The following is a 15,273-nucleotide window of genomic DNA, read 5'->3' as shown; positions in this document are numbered from 1 at the left end:
TTATGCTACAGTTCAGTAAATGTCATAAAGAAGAATGAGCAGAATGGTATGGGAGTATAGGAAAAGGAAAGATGCATTCTGTCAGAGGTATAAAGAATGCTTTATAGAAAAAAATATATTTGAGTTGGGTACCTGGAAGGAAGAAAATTTTTTCAGGTGAGGAGTTGGGAAAGAACATCCCTAGAAAGAAATAGCATGTACCAATTACCCCTAGAATCATCCTTGATTCCTTTCTTTTCCTTCATACTCTACATCCAATCCATCAGCACCTTCTATTACCTCTAAAAATAAAAAGACTCCCAACTAATCCACCTTTCTCTTTCTTCTTAGTTTAAGCCACCACTATCTCTTATTAACACTCTTGTGATAGCCTTCTAAGTCCCTCCTCAGCTTTTTACTCACTTCCATTTTCCACACAGGAGACAGAGTGACCTTTAAAAAAAAAAAATCAGATCAGGGGACTTCTTTCAAAACTGTCCACTGGCCTTCATTCACACTTAAAACTCTTTAGCCTGGCTAATGAAACCCTACAAGATCAGGTCCCTGTCTGCAGCAGAGAGAGCTCACCAAACATGCCACGTGCTCCATTTACATTTCCCAGGCTCCTATGCAGTTAGATTGGGTCCATATGCCTAGTTTGGCCAATGAAAGTAAAAGGAAGTGATGTGCATCACTTCAGAGCTGAGTTAGTTAAAACCCAGTGTTCTTCCATTCCTCTCTGTCCCTGCTCCAGTGATCTTAGAAGACCATTTGTTCAAGATGATGTAACCTCTACCAGCAGAGTCTTCCTGCCAAACCACCTTAGACATGTAATAGGAGCAAGAAATAAACCTTTGTTGTGTTAAGCCCCTGAGATTGTTTGCTGTGGTGGCTGGCATTACTTTATACAATACATTGCCTAAATCTTACACTACTGCCTTCATTTAGCATACTATTTCTTTTACTTCAATCATCTAGTGTACTCCTGCCCTGGGGTCATTGCACTAGCTGTTCTCTCTGCTTCAACAGCTCTTTCCCCTGACATTTAAATGATAGGATCTGGGGCTTCCCTGGTGGCGCAGTGGTTGAGAGTCCGCCTGCCGATACAGGAGACACGAGTTCATGCCTCGGTCCGGCAAGATCCCACATGCCGCGGAGCGGCTGGGCCCGTGAGCCATGGCCGCTGAGCCTGCGCGTCCGGAGCCTGTGCTCTGCAACGGGTGAGGCTACAACAGTGAGAGGCCCGTGTACCGCAAAAATAAATAAATGATAGGATCCTTTTCACCATTAGATCTTAAGGTTTATTTCCTCACAGGATCTTCCTCGTCTACCAGTCTCAGGTGTCCACCAATCCATTATCACATTGGCTTATTTTAATTTTCTGCATGATACTTATTATCCGATTTTATATGTATACATTTATTTGTTCGATAATTTCCACTTTCCCATCAATACTCTAATATTTTAAAAAGGCTTTGCTGTTATCCTTAGTACTTAAAGAATAGCGCCACCACTCCGTAAATATGTGAGGAGTGAATGGAGTGAAGACTAGGAGTGGTAAAAGGGCTGGCCCTTACCAATGTCTGGTTTATTGAGGCGGCTGTTCAGTGTGGCTGGAACATGCCCTTCATGAAGTAGGAACAGGCAGACTGCTGATAACAGGGGGAGGAAAGATCGTAAAGAACCTACAGGCAACAGTAAAACAGAAATTTTTAAGCAGGCAGGGCCAGGACTGTATTTGCTTTTTACAAAAGTAATTCTGAGAGCAGTGTGAAAGATGGAATAGAGTGGAAAAAAAAAGTGATGGTGGAAACCAGGGTGATCCAGGCTACTTTGACAGCCATGGTTAAAGATATGAAAAGGCCTGACCGATGGCAGGGATAAGTATGCTATTTCACGTTTACACACATGCAAGCATTTCTGCAGGACAGATTCTGATACCAGGTATTGCAAATGGATATGCATGGTTTCACTGTTTTTAGCTACTGTTACATTGCCTCATACAAAGGATTTGCTAGTTTACATTTCCACCAATACCGTATACCCCAGTCCCGTTTCCTCATGTATTTGCAGATGCTGCATGTTAACCATCTTTTACATTTTTGCCAAATTGCTTGGCAAAATTGTTTAAATTTGCATTTCTTTAGTGTGTAATAGTGTGGCTGAATTTGATTTAATATGTTTAAAGGAGCTTTGTATATCTGCTTTTGTGAGCTACCTGTTCACATACTTTGTCCACCTATTAGGCTGTCACTCTTTTCCTTAATTATGGACCTCCATGGATTCTGCATATTAATCTTTTATCTTTTGTCATTTGTCTTTTTCTTTTAAATTAATTAATTAATTAATTAATTTTTGGCTGTGTTGGGTCTTTGTTTCTGTGCGAGGGCTTTCTCTGGTTGCGGCAAGTGGGGGCCGCTCTTCATCATGGTGCGTGGGCCTCTCACTATCGCGGCCTCTCTTGTTGCAGAGCACAGGCTCCAGACGCACAGGCTCAGTAGTTGTGGCTCACGGTCCCAGTTGCTCCACGGCATGTGGGATCTTCCCAGACCAGGGCTCGAACCCATGTCCCCTGCATTGGCAGGCAGATTCTCGACTACTGCGCCATCAGGGAAGCTCCTGTCTTTTATCTTTGTTTAGCATCTTTCTTCATACAGAATTTAAATTTTTATGGTGAAATAAATGAATCAATCTTTGCATTCTGGATTTGTGTTTTGATTAGAAAGGCTTATCCATTCTAGGATAATAAAATTAATCTTATTTCTTTTAATACTTTCTTTAAATTTAGCTTTTTACTCCATCTGTAATTTACTTTGTATAGTGAATAAAGAGTGCACTAAATGAGTTAAAATTTTTCCAATATCATCTTTTCACCATTGATTTGAAATGCCATATTATAATGAACAAAATTTCCAATTTTACATGGTTTGTTTTCCCGTGTTCTGTTCAAATTATCTATTCCTGTGCCAATACCACCATACAGCTTTCTAAATTTTGATATCTGGTAGGGCAAATCTCATCTCATTTTTTTCCCATAAGAAGTTTTAAAATTTAATCTATAAAAATAACAATAGTTTCTCATTCAAGTAAGATTAGTACAGCTATATTACATTTATAGATGTTATATGTTAATATGTAAGCTTTAAAATGCTTTCCTCTTGGAAACTCAAAATTTTCTGTGCTGTGTACATTTCAAGATAAAAGAGTAACTAAGAGGAAATAATTAGAGATGAATTAACACAATTTTACAAATTAAAACAAACTTCAAACTGAAAGAAGATACCACAGAGGAGCTCAAATCTTTAAAAAGTTTCTTACATTAAGCTTTTTGATACTAAGATAAAATACTTCCTTCTGTAGGAAAATTATTTTATTTAATTATTTTGTGTTACATTTAACTATGGCTATACTTGCTTATGGGTAGATCTTAAGAAATCACAGGTACCTGGTAATCATATTTAATTGTCAGTTGTCGGAAGGGGCAGAGGTTTCCAAAGCCAGCAAAACTAGTCCAGAGAGGACTCTAGCATCCTAAGTGTTTTGCGGCTATCCTGGTATTTAGTATTTGATTTAGTCTCTAATATACTCCTAACTGTAGTAAATAGGTAGACACACAGCAAACAAGATAACAGCCAATTTATAAGAATTTAATTGCTATGAAGTAGAGATGACAGAGAAGAACAGCCAAGTGTTTTCAAGATTTGGTGAGACAGACTAGCACTAAGTTTTTAAAGGGCAGATTTTCAGGAAGAAAGCTTTGATGCTTAATATGGTGTAATAATAATACATTGGGAAGCAGGATACTGGGACCTACCATGAAAAAGCTCATTTTTGATAGCTATTAAACACTTTTTACATGAATGGTAGAATGCATAAATTCACGGTACATACAGAGAAATTCTTACTGGGAGAGTCAAATGCATAAAGTTAGCCATTTGCATTTTTAATGTATTGCTCTGTGTTTATTTTGCAATTTATTATTAATAAAAGACCTAATTGGGTTGAAGACCCAATTTTAGAATTGAATCATTCTAAAAACAAAACCATTTCTATGGAGAGCAAATGACTCCTTCCCCAGAGACAGAGAAGTACCATCTAGCAGTTAGATGGTGCACTATTGGTACAACACAGCATACATCAAACTGCTAAAGCCCAATAAGGATGCTGTCGTAAATATGTCTAGTGTAGATCATCATATTCATATTTTTTTCATTGGAATAAGTATAAATTTTAATTTTCTACTTCAAAAAATATAAATTTATTGTGGCTGCCATGTAATTCTGTATTATGACCAATAGGAGAGATGTGTCAGTGAAAATACTTTAGTAGCTACTTTTTTTATTGCAAAAAGAATTTTGACTTGATTTTATATAGAGTCCTCAGTGTTACTTACGTCTCCAAAAAGGAAGGACATACAATTCATATATATAAATCCTATATAAAATCTAGTGCTTTCTAGAACTAGTAATATTTTTGTACAATTAAAAACAAAATAAGCATGTATGCTTCTCATACACAGGTCTCATGCATTATATCATGGTTTACTTTGAATACAACAATCTCTTAGTATATATAAAGGTTTTCCCCCAAGCCCAGTGCTTGCTTCCTAAATATTTTACACGCCGGGCATAAAGTTAAAGTTAATACCTTAAATTTGTTACCATATAAATAAAGCCTGTAGTAACACATGGGGTTTATAGGGTTGGGCTTTTGGGGGATTCAAATTCAGATTTGACTGACTCCTGAGATAGTGCTCTTTATCTATAATACTGTGCTACCTCTTTATGTACTAAAAATATTATATTGTTTCTCAACATTATTAAATATATAATCTTTTCATGAAAGGAAATAATCTTAATGCAAAATCTTGTGAAAATATTTTCTACTTTGAAAGACAACATTTTAGTTTTGACATGTCAGAGCATGCTAACACAATTTTAGTGACGTAGTAGAGACATGCCAAAAGTTTTCTTAGTATATTGGAATGTATCTCCATTTTCAATCCCATGGCTTAAACAACCAACGTAACGCATATTAAGCAAAGGTTAACTATACCCTGTGAAAACCGGATTTTTCCCATGCAAAATCCTGAATATATACAATTAAACCTTTTATATATTTTAGAAAATATTTTCTCACATTTTAATAATTTTATAAAAATTATATAACCAAGACATATTTAACATAATTATTTAAGCATAAATATTTATGCTTATTTATTAATTAAGCAATTACTTAAGCATAATTATTCCTTTTAAAAAGACGTCTAAAGAATATAACTAAATCTAAACATTCAAAGCATGTAATAAATGACCTACTTATTTTGATAACCATTTTAAGTCATCTTCCTCAATCTACCAAAAATGTCACAGGACATGGGCTCTTCTAAATTTAATAAAAACAGTGGAAGAAAGATCATACCACATTGCCACAAAAGGAGAAGTGATAGCTGGAGAAATCTAGTTCTTTTTTCTTGTCTTTAATAAGAGCATTCAATGAAGGATTCTTTCCCTATATAGTTATTGTGAATTTATTAAAAATTGTGCTACGCTGAACTAGAACAGCAGAAGGAAAAGCAGTAACAACGCTGTTCATTTAAACTTGAAAGGAAAAGATCATGATAAGAATTGAAAAGGATGTCGAAAATATCTCAAGGAGAGTCAAGAACTAGCAATTTGGGGACAGTAGGCAATTAAAAAACAAACCAAAAAAATCTGAGTATAGAATATGTCTAATTCTAATAATAATATATATATATTTGCATGATGCTTTACAGTTTACCAGATGCTTTGATATTTACACCATTTTATAAATAACCCCAGCAAACTAAGGTAGTTTTTATTCTTATACATGATAAAATTGAGAATTGAGAAAATCGATTTATAGATAATCACACATTTGTGGTGCAGACCTTGGACTTGAACCTATTGTGTTAGCTTTTTATATACCCAACTGACTCCTACACTAAGATCTTAAGTCAGTCACTCATGTTTAGGAGAAAATTTTTAGGTCTTTAAAACTGATACTTCAGTAGTTCCTTGTTTAAGGCCATTGGTAAATACATGATTCTAAGCTTATGTTTTTCAATATTTAAAAGTCAAATTAAGAGTTATGTATAAAAGATGGAGACTATTTTGGGAAGGCATACACAATCCTCTAGGATTCTGTATAAACTGGAAATAAAATGAACATAATGCCTTCAGTTATGTGCTAAATGGATGATTTGAAAAGTTCATAGTAATTCTGAAACTACTTAATAAGCTTTGATAACAGTGTAAGCTTGTAGTAATGACATACAGATTGAGTTTGGTATAAATTCAAATTCACAGGAGTGGTAAAAAAAATAATTAGTTCACTAAAAGTAGAGATAAAATTGTTAAAAATGAAGTAGCAGAGTAAACCTCTGTTAGTATATATCTTTATAGTCTGACTCCCCAACTAGAACATAGTGTCTCTGATGGCATGGTGACGTTTGCTCACTTTCATGCTGATGTTAAATGGCTATTTTTAAGAATACTGCATAATATTAGAAAAACAATATCCTACTGACGTTTGGTATCAAGTAATGGTATTATTCTCTTGATTTTGGAGGAAATATTCTATTTCCATTTTTTCCTTTTATCTAAGAGGTAAAAGAAAATCACGAAATTACTGGAAATTTGGTAGTTTTAACTTGTTTAGGATTTGGAAGGCTGTTTACTAACACTTGGTCTTTAAAGGCTGGAGAGAAAAGGGGGTCAGCTTTGAAACTGAAAAAACTAGTTAGATCTACTGGATTCAAGCATACTCCTGGAGTTAAGATATAAACTGTGTGGCTAGTCCGGGCAAGACCTTGTTCCCTAGTGTAATCTGCTGAGCATATCTGACCCGGGGCACCGGCACTGTGGAAAGTCTATATAAATCTACACACCAAGATTTAATTTAAGTAGGAATGTTCCTTAGAAGGTTGGTTATTCCGTCGATTCTTTCTATTTATTGCTCTCTTAGGGCAGATAACCACTTCATGTTGCTACGTTAGGCGTTCTACTTTTACGGAAAATTGTTTTCAGTTGCGAATCTGACGAGGAGGTAATATAGCAAAGCGGAGATGGAATCTATGAAATAAATGAAGAGTCTGGCCTCATACTGGAGCAGGGACAGTTTATCTATTGTTACAGTAGGGTATGTGGGGAAAGATGCATATAGGAATACAAGTACAATGATGGGAACCGTGGAAGTTCTCTTCTGATCGCTTCTCTTTTCTCAGTGAAGTAGGAATTGAAGTTACCACATGAAAGTGGCAGTAGGGGAGGAGATGTAAAAGGTTTGAGGAAAGACATGAGGGAATGAAACAGTCACCAAGGAGTATACGGACTGATTGCCTGGCAGGATAAGGGCCCATTTGAAATTACGGATTTAGAGTGACAGCAGCAGCGTGGCTGTGTTTTACTCTGGCCACCTTGAGCTGAATGGGTGAAAGTACAGAGAGAGCAAGGAGTTGGATTTAACCAGGGCTTGTCTGGAAGAAAAGAAAGAGGGTCAGGAGAGTTGAGAACGGTTATCCCTGCTGGCCCTTTCTAAAACTGCACTCCCTCTAAAAATATATATACTGCCCATTCTCTTTTCCACTCTATTCTTCTCTTTTGCACTTAATTATATCTATTGCATTGTATACTTAATTTCTCCTGTTGACTGTCTGCCTCCCGTATTAGAATAAAAGCTCCATAAGGATGGGGGCTTTTGTGCTGTGCTCACTGCTATTGTCTTTTAAAAGGTACGATTCCTTGCTGGATAACAGCAAAGCAGTTATTACAGCATTTCACTCCCCCACTTCCCACCACTGCCCTGTGGTTTAACAAAGAGAAGTGAGTGGCTCGTTTATCGCCTAGCAGCTATCTTTAAAGGACTAGGTGCTTTGGATATAATTTTGATCTTTAAAACTGGTAATATTAATTTCTTATTATAATAAGTAGTCCTTAAGGTGATGCGGACTTCTCTAAAATTTTCTTAAGTAGAAGAGAGTAATAAAAAGTGGAAAGTGATAAGAAATGAGATTAGAACACATGTAAGGGCTAGGTCAGAAAATCCCTGTGGCCAATTTCTTCCTAATTGTGGGTCGGAAGGGTGGGAGAGTGGAATGAATTAACAAGATTTATAATCTAAAAGGTATCTCTGACATAGTATGGAAAATGGATTAGAGGGAAGACAAGCTCGAGGTTCCAGAAACCAATCAGAAAGCTGTTGCAGTAATCCAGGTAGGAGACGAGAATGGCCTGAACTAAGGTAGGAGTAGTGAGTAAAGGCATACGGATTTGAAAACCATTAAGAAGGCAGGATCAGCCTCAAGGACTGACTGGAGGTAAAGGAAAGGAGGTACGGAGAAAGGAGCCAAGGCAGCTGGCTCTTCTAAGTTACTCTGTGGACTGTATCCAAACTGTTTTCTAGATGCCAACTATTGGAACCTATGGGGCTACTTCCATAGTATCTGAATTTTAGCTAAAAACAACCACCAAAAACCCCATGAAAAACAAATAACTTCCAATGTTTGAAAGAATTACATTACGATGGCGTGATGACAGGCGGCAGGACTGATGAGAGTTTGTGGCACAGGACTCATTCTAGCAAACTCCTGTAGACCAGTCATATATAGGGCGACCTACTCTGCTTACTCATAAAGCCGACATTGCATCCCAGAATTCAGGCTGAAGGGATTCTTCTTTGGTCTTGTACTGTCGGCTAGCAAAAACTCTCTTAAAAAATCATATTTCAATAATTCTCAAATGAATCGCCTGTAAACATTTAAAGAATACTTATCAAATGCCCAATACTATGCTATGGATTTTATGTTTACATAAGTATTTATACTCATATATACATATGCATTCAAAAAAATACTATGTGCCAATAACTGCTGGTGGTGCCTGTGGACATACACTCACAGTTCACAGAGGTCTGTAATCTATGACCATCGTGTACTTATTTAGATTTTAGAACAGAAGTTCAAACATGAGTTCAAGCGTGATTGGATAAATAATCCTTGCCACATTGTTTTGTGTAATAGTTTCTCCTCTGGAAGTATGATCTTGATTATGAACAGTACTAATTCTTAAAAGTTAGTTCACTCAATCCTAGTGCCTACATCCTGAACTATGTATTCCTTTATCATCTACGTCTTCCCAGTAATTCTTAGAATGAATAACATTTTTAAAAGTTTACAAGATGGGAAAAAAGTTTCACTGTAAGGCAGTGGTATAATTATGGGAATTCAAGCTTCTTGGAGATGCAGTCTCTTGAATAGTGGGGGCACATTATACTTCATCGTGTTTCACAAAGTTCAAATGCATTTCAAAAATTAAAATTCTGCAGAAAGGATCAAAATTGGAAGGAGAGTTTGGCCTAGAAAAGAAACAATAATTGAAAAAATTCACTAGGTTTCATTCAACAAGTATGTTCTGCAGAAAGGATCAAAATTGGAAGGAGAGTTTGGCCTAGAAAAGAAACAATAATTGAAAAAATTCACTAGGTTTTCATTCAACAAGTATGTTCTGCAGAAAGGATCAAAATTGGAAGGAGAGTTTGGCCTAGAAAAGAAACAGTAATTGAAAAAATTCACTAGGTTTCATTCAACAAGTATGTTCTGAGTACCTATTAAGGTTGGACATTCTTTTAGAGTCTAAGGATACAGTAGAGAGCACAGGAGACAAGTTACTTTATAGAGCTGATATTCTCCTGGAGAAGAAAAAATTAAAAAATGTAAAGAAATATAAAATGTGATTATTGTTAGTGATGAGTGCTATGAAGAGAAACAGAAGTGGGTAATGTGATAGAGTAACTTCTTAAGGGCAGGGTCTTGTCTTATTCATCTTTGTGTTTCTAGCATCTAGCAGAATGCTTAGAAAAGAGTGGTCAGTCACTGAAATGTTTGTTACATAAAAAGGGAGCTTTTTGGTATCTGCTTTGTTTCCAGAAGTACTTGCATAAATCTGCAAACTGAAGTATTAGATGTTTTAAACTGCATGGTGTAATTTTGATCTTAATAACAGAATGAAAGGACAGATAGCTAAGATGCTAGTAATCTTGCTGACACTTTTAAAGGTATACGAAAACCCTGAATCAGAGCCAATTTGGATATTTTCAGATAAGTTTACTAATATAATAAAGTATATAAAATATTAATGTGCTTCTATTCTTGCAGAGTTAACATACATCACTTAAATAATCTACATGTAATTTTTAATACAAAGATAATATTAAACCAAACTGATTTACTCATTACTTTTTTTTCCTGAGAACTGTGGAAAAATCAAATGTAGTAGGATCCAAAGTGGTGACACTGCCTTTCTCTTAAACTTGATGCAAAATATCTGCCAAGTGACAGCAACTTTCTCTGAGTAGATTTACAGTTTCTAAATACCAAAGCATACTGACTGATGAGAAAGCTATTATGCTAGAAAATGAGATGTTACATCTTTACAGGACATCCTCAGCGTGGGCAGGCCCTCACTAAGCAAGATGCATAGTTACAAATTATGCTACATTTTTCAAGACTTTTTAAGATTTCAGCCAATAATGACACACACTTTTTCATCTCTCATTTCAACACTGTGATACAAGTAAATCAAATTTAGGCACTTCTGCCCCATTAAAATAATTGCCCTTCACATACTAAGTGAAGTAAGTCAGACAGAGAAAGACAAATATCATATGATATTGCTTATATATGGACTCTTTAAAAAATGATACAAATGAGCTTATATACAAAACAGAAACAGACTCACAGACTTAGAGAATGAACTTATGGGTATGGGGTGGGGGAAGGTGGGAGGAAGGGATAGATTGGGAGTTTGGGATCGACATGTACACACTGCTATATTTAAAACAGATAATCAACAAGGACGTACTGTATAGCAGAGGGAGTGCTGGACGATATTCTGTACCTAAATGGGAAAAGAGTTTGAAAAAGAATAGATACATGTATATGTATGACTGAGTCACTTTGCTGTACACCTGAAACTAACACAACATTGTAAATCAACTATGCTCCAATATCAAATAAAAACTATAAAAAGAAAACAAACAAAAAAAGAATAATTGTCCTTATATCCCAGGCTTAGGACTCTACATTATTAGTTGCTTTGAAACATAAAATAGTTGTTTTTCAATGTTTTCTTGACTTAGTTTTGAGGCCCCAGCTAGAGGCCCATCAGTTTCCCTTCATGAGCAGCCGATTAAATTCACACCACGACCACTTCCCTTATTGGGCTCTCACACTCTGGGCCACTGTACAACTGCCTTAACCACCCCAGGGACAGATATCAGATGACCACGGACAGCCCCTATGCTCCGAGCCCACTGCAATCATCAAATTAGCCAGTCCTAAACCTACTTACCTTGCCTCACTCCTAGCAGAAATCACACTAAAGGCTCTTGCCCACTGTTCCCCGCCATCCCTGACTCCTTCTGCCCTGTGACTGACCCTGGTACTTCCCTCATGTGTGGTGTGCTGTGTTCACTCCAGAGAACTGTGAGTTTAAGAAGTTGTAAAACTCTTTCTGGTGTCTGCCTCTTGATCTGCGTCTGGCCTCCATATATATCCCACTCAAGGTAATATGGTTAAAACACAGAGATATACAACATATTTCTTTTAGTTAAGAAATAATACTAACATCAACTGCTAATGTTTATTAATTACAAGTAACATGTTGTGTAAGTACAACTGGTTCTAATGATCCTAATATTAATTTCCTGTAAAAGTCCTGATTGATTTATTTTGTCCATTTCAACTTCTAGGATCTGTAACTGACAACAGACACGTGTAAATTCTGTGTAAGACAAAAGTTATCTAAAGCCTAGTTTTCACCAAGATATGTCCATTACTATGCCAAATGAGGTGGGAAATTTTTAAAGAGTGTATGTGTAGATCCAGTAAAGACACACTAGGTTATTCAGATTAATCAACCCATTAAAAACTCTACAACACTTGAAAAGCATTAACGAGATGAAAATATAGCACAGCAAAAAGTCCCAAGACAATTTTTGAATGAAAGTTTGTAATGAGAAAAATAAGTAGAATATTGGGTCACCAATGCTTCTTATGCCCTGGAAGGCATTTACAATACCCCACATTTAGGATCTGGTTCTATTATCACTCAGAGAAAGGGGTGCTTTACAGAGATCCTCTCCAACATTGATCTGGGACCTGAAGAGGTATCCCCTTGGGATAAAGGTGAACCATATCTGAATCCATGCCCCTCCCCTTAGTCACAGGACTACAAAGAAGCTATTTTGGGCATGAGCAAAGCAGGAAAAGAAAAGGAAAAAGAAACATTCCTGAGAAGTTGTGGCCACAGACTAGCGATCTTACCGATTTACCTCAAAGAACCAATACATAGAGTAGGACAGAAATCCTCCCCTTGGTTGAGGTGCTCAGAACTGGTAGAGCTCCCAGGAACCCAGAAGAAGCAAAGGCAAAGCCTCTCTGTGAAAGTCTCATTACAAAACTTTTCCAGGGCAGTTACTAACAAGCAGATAGAGAAACCAGACAACATGCATGGAAACCAGCAGAAACAGGCCTTTCTGATGACAGATGTTGGAATTATCAGATGCAGACTTTCAAATAATGTTTACCGCTTTAAAAGAAAAGCATGACACACTTGAAAATATCAGCAAAGGACATGAGTCTTTACAAATGTAAAACAGTGGACTTGAAAAAGAGCTCAATAGAATTCCTGGACTTAAAAAAATACCTTAAGATAAAAGCCCAGTGGGCACATACAGCAAGCAGATTGAACATACAAAAAGAGAACTTATGGAATATGAGATAGATTTGAAGAAACTGTCTGAATATAGCACAGTGAAGGAAAAAGATGGAGATAAAGAAGGTAAGAATGTAATGTAAAAGTTTAATACACCTTACAACACGGTCCCTGAAGGATGGGAGAGAGAGAATTGAGCAAAGGCAGCTTTTTGTTTTAAAGTCAACCTTATTGAGGTATAATTATGGAAAATAAAATGCAGCCACCATGAGTGTAGAGCTTGGTGAGGTTGGACAAATGCATACACCCATGTAACTACAATCACAGTTAAGATATAGAATACGTCCATCACCCCAACATGATCCCTCATGACCCTTTGTAGTCACTTCCCTCAAGCCCAACCCAAGCCCTAGACAGTCACCAAGCTGTTTTGTAATCATAGATTAGAACCGTCTTTTCTAGAACTTCATGTAAATGAGATCATACAGTATGCACTCTTCTTTGTCTGGCTTTTGTTTCATCTCATTTTTGAGATTCATCCATTTTTGCTGTATGTGTCAGTAGTTTGTTTCTTTTTATTGCTGAGTGTTTATCCATGCACCTGTGGGTGGGCATTTGGGTTGTTTCCCATTTTTGGGTATTATAAATAAAGCAACTACAAATATTTGTGCATGAGTTTTGCGTGTGAATATATATTTTCATTTCTCTTGGGTAAACACCTATGAGTAAAATTGCACAGTCATATGGTAAGTACTCATTTCACTTTGTAGTAAGCTACCAAACTGTTGTTGTTATTGAGTTGTAAGACTTTTTTTTTTTAAATAATCTGAATACAAGTCCTTTGTTGGATATACTAATTGCAAATCTTTTCGCAGTTTTGTTTCCATTTTCTTAATGGTGGCTTTTGAATAGAAGTTTTTAATTTGATGTAGTCCAATTTATCAATTTTTTCTTTTATGATTTGTTCTTGTGTCCTACGTAAGAAAGTTTTGCTTACTGTAGATTTTCTTCACATTTTTTCTAGAAGTTTTTGTTTTCCTTTTATGTTTAGACCATGATTCATTTCAAATTATTTTTATGTATGGTGTGATGTAGTGGTGTGATGGCCCATAATTTCCCTACCCCCTGGTATTCAGACCCCTACACTCAAGGGGACTATACCCAACAACTCACTTCTAATTAATGGAAAAAGGTTAGAGTGATGGGCTGTCACTGTTAAGATGAGGTTAAAAAAAAGACCAGGACCTTTGTTTTCCCCCTACCTCCTTCTCTCTGTACACCTCTCTCTCTCTCTCTCTCAGCCCTCACTCTGAGGGAGGTAAGGTGTCATGTTCTGAGTTGATCTATGAAGACGCCCACAAGGCAAGGAACTGATGTGTCCTGCCAACAGCAGTGAAGATCTGAGGCCTGCCAGCTATAGAGTGAGCTTGGGAGCGAATCCTCTCCTGGTGGAGCCTTGAGATAACTACAGCTTCGGCCAACACCCCGATTGCAGCTCCATGAGAGACCCTGAGCCAGGCATTCCTGACCCACAGAAACTGAGATAATAAATGTCTGTTGCTCTCAGCCACTAAGTTTTAGAGTAAGGTGTTAGGCAAGAGTAGATAACTGATATAAAGGGTTTTCATCAAATTTGGAAAAATTTTGGCATTTAAAAAAAATTTATTTATTTTTTAAATTTATTTTTTGGCTGCATTGGGTCTTCGTTGCTGCGCCTGGGCTTTCTCTAGTTGCAGCAAGCAGGGGCTACTCTTCCTTGTGGTGCACAGACTTCTTATTGCAGTGGCTTCTCTTATTGTGGAGCATGGGCTCTAGGTGCTGGGGCTTCAGTAGTTGTGGCATGCAGGCTCAGTAGTTGTGGCTCGTGGGCTCTAGAGCACAGGCTTAGTAGTTGTGGCGCACGGGCTTTGTTGGTCGGAGGCATGTGGGATCTTCCCCGGCCAGGGCTCGAACCCCTGTCCCCTGCATTGGCAGGCAGATTCTTAACACTGCACCATCAGGGAAGCCTTATTTCTTAAAATATGTCTACTCCTACCCCACCCCCACCCATCTTTATACTGCTTGATATTGTCTTTCAAGTCACTGAGGTTCAATGCTCATTATTTTTTTCTTTTTTTCTCTCTATGCATCCATTTTTGGATAGTTTTTTTTTTTTCCCTGTCTTTAAGGTCTCTGATCTTTTCTTCTGCAGTGTATAATTTGCTGTTAATCCCATCCAGTAAATTTTAAAATTTCCGACATTATAATTTTCATCCCCAAGTTTCCATTTGGTTCCATTTCTCTCCTTGTCATTTTTATGTGTTACTTTAAATGACTGAACATATTTATAATTGCTGATTTAAATTTCTTGTTTATTGATTGCATCACCTCTGTCACTTCTGGGTGGGTTTCTACGCACTGAGTTTTCTTGGTTATGAAAACTATTTTTGCTTATCTAGTATTAAAAGTGTTGGACTTGTCTGGCAGGCAGTTAGATTACTTGAGGACAGCTTCATTATTTTGAGGCTTGGTTTTAAGTCTTGCCAAGGTGAATTTAGAATACTTTTAATTCTGGACTGGT

General features: G+C 36.8%; 1 protein-coding gene across 4 annotated transcripts in view; it reads right to left on the bottom strand.

The window, feature by feature from the left end:
* SCLT1 (sodium channel and clathrin linker 1) overlaps window positions 1-15,273 on the bottom strand; it is a 268,143-nt gene that overhangs the window by 41,210 nt on the left and 211,660 nt on the right. Inside the window, exon 19 of one of the 4 annotated variants that reach the window (XM_089911510.1) lies at window positions 1-15,273. This exon is cut by the window's left edge and continues 15,519 nt beyond it; it is cut by the window's right edge and continues 26,107 nt beyond it. The exons of the other annotated variants lie outside the window; for them this stretch is intronic. The gene's annotated coding sequence lies outside the window, so the exon portion shown is untranslated. 4 annotated transcript variants of the gene reach the window in all.

Source organism: Delphinapterus leucas, chromosome 5, assembly GCF_059928025.1.
Source record: "Delphinapterus leucas isolate spDelLeu-1000000601 "Yukka" chromosome 5, BTC_Dleu_Yukka2, whole genome shotgun sequence".
In the NCBI taxonomy this organism is placed as follows: Eukaryota; Metazoa; Chordata; class Mammalia; order Artiodactyla; family Monodontidae; genus Delphinapterus; species Delphinapterus leucas.
The sequence above is the reverse complement of the archived record's forward strand: the minus strand, read 5'-3'. Positions and strand labels throughout refer to the sequence as shown.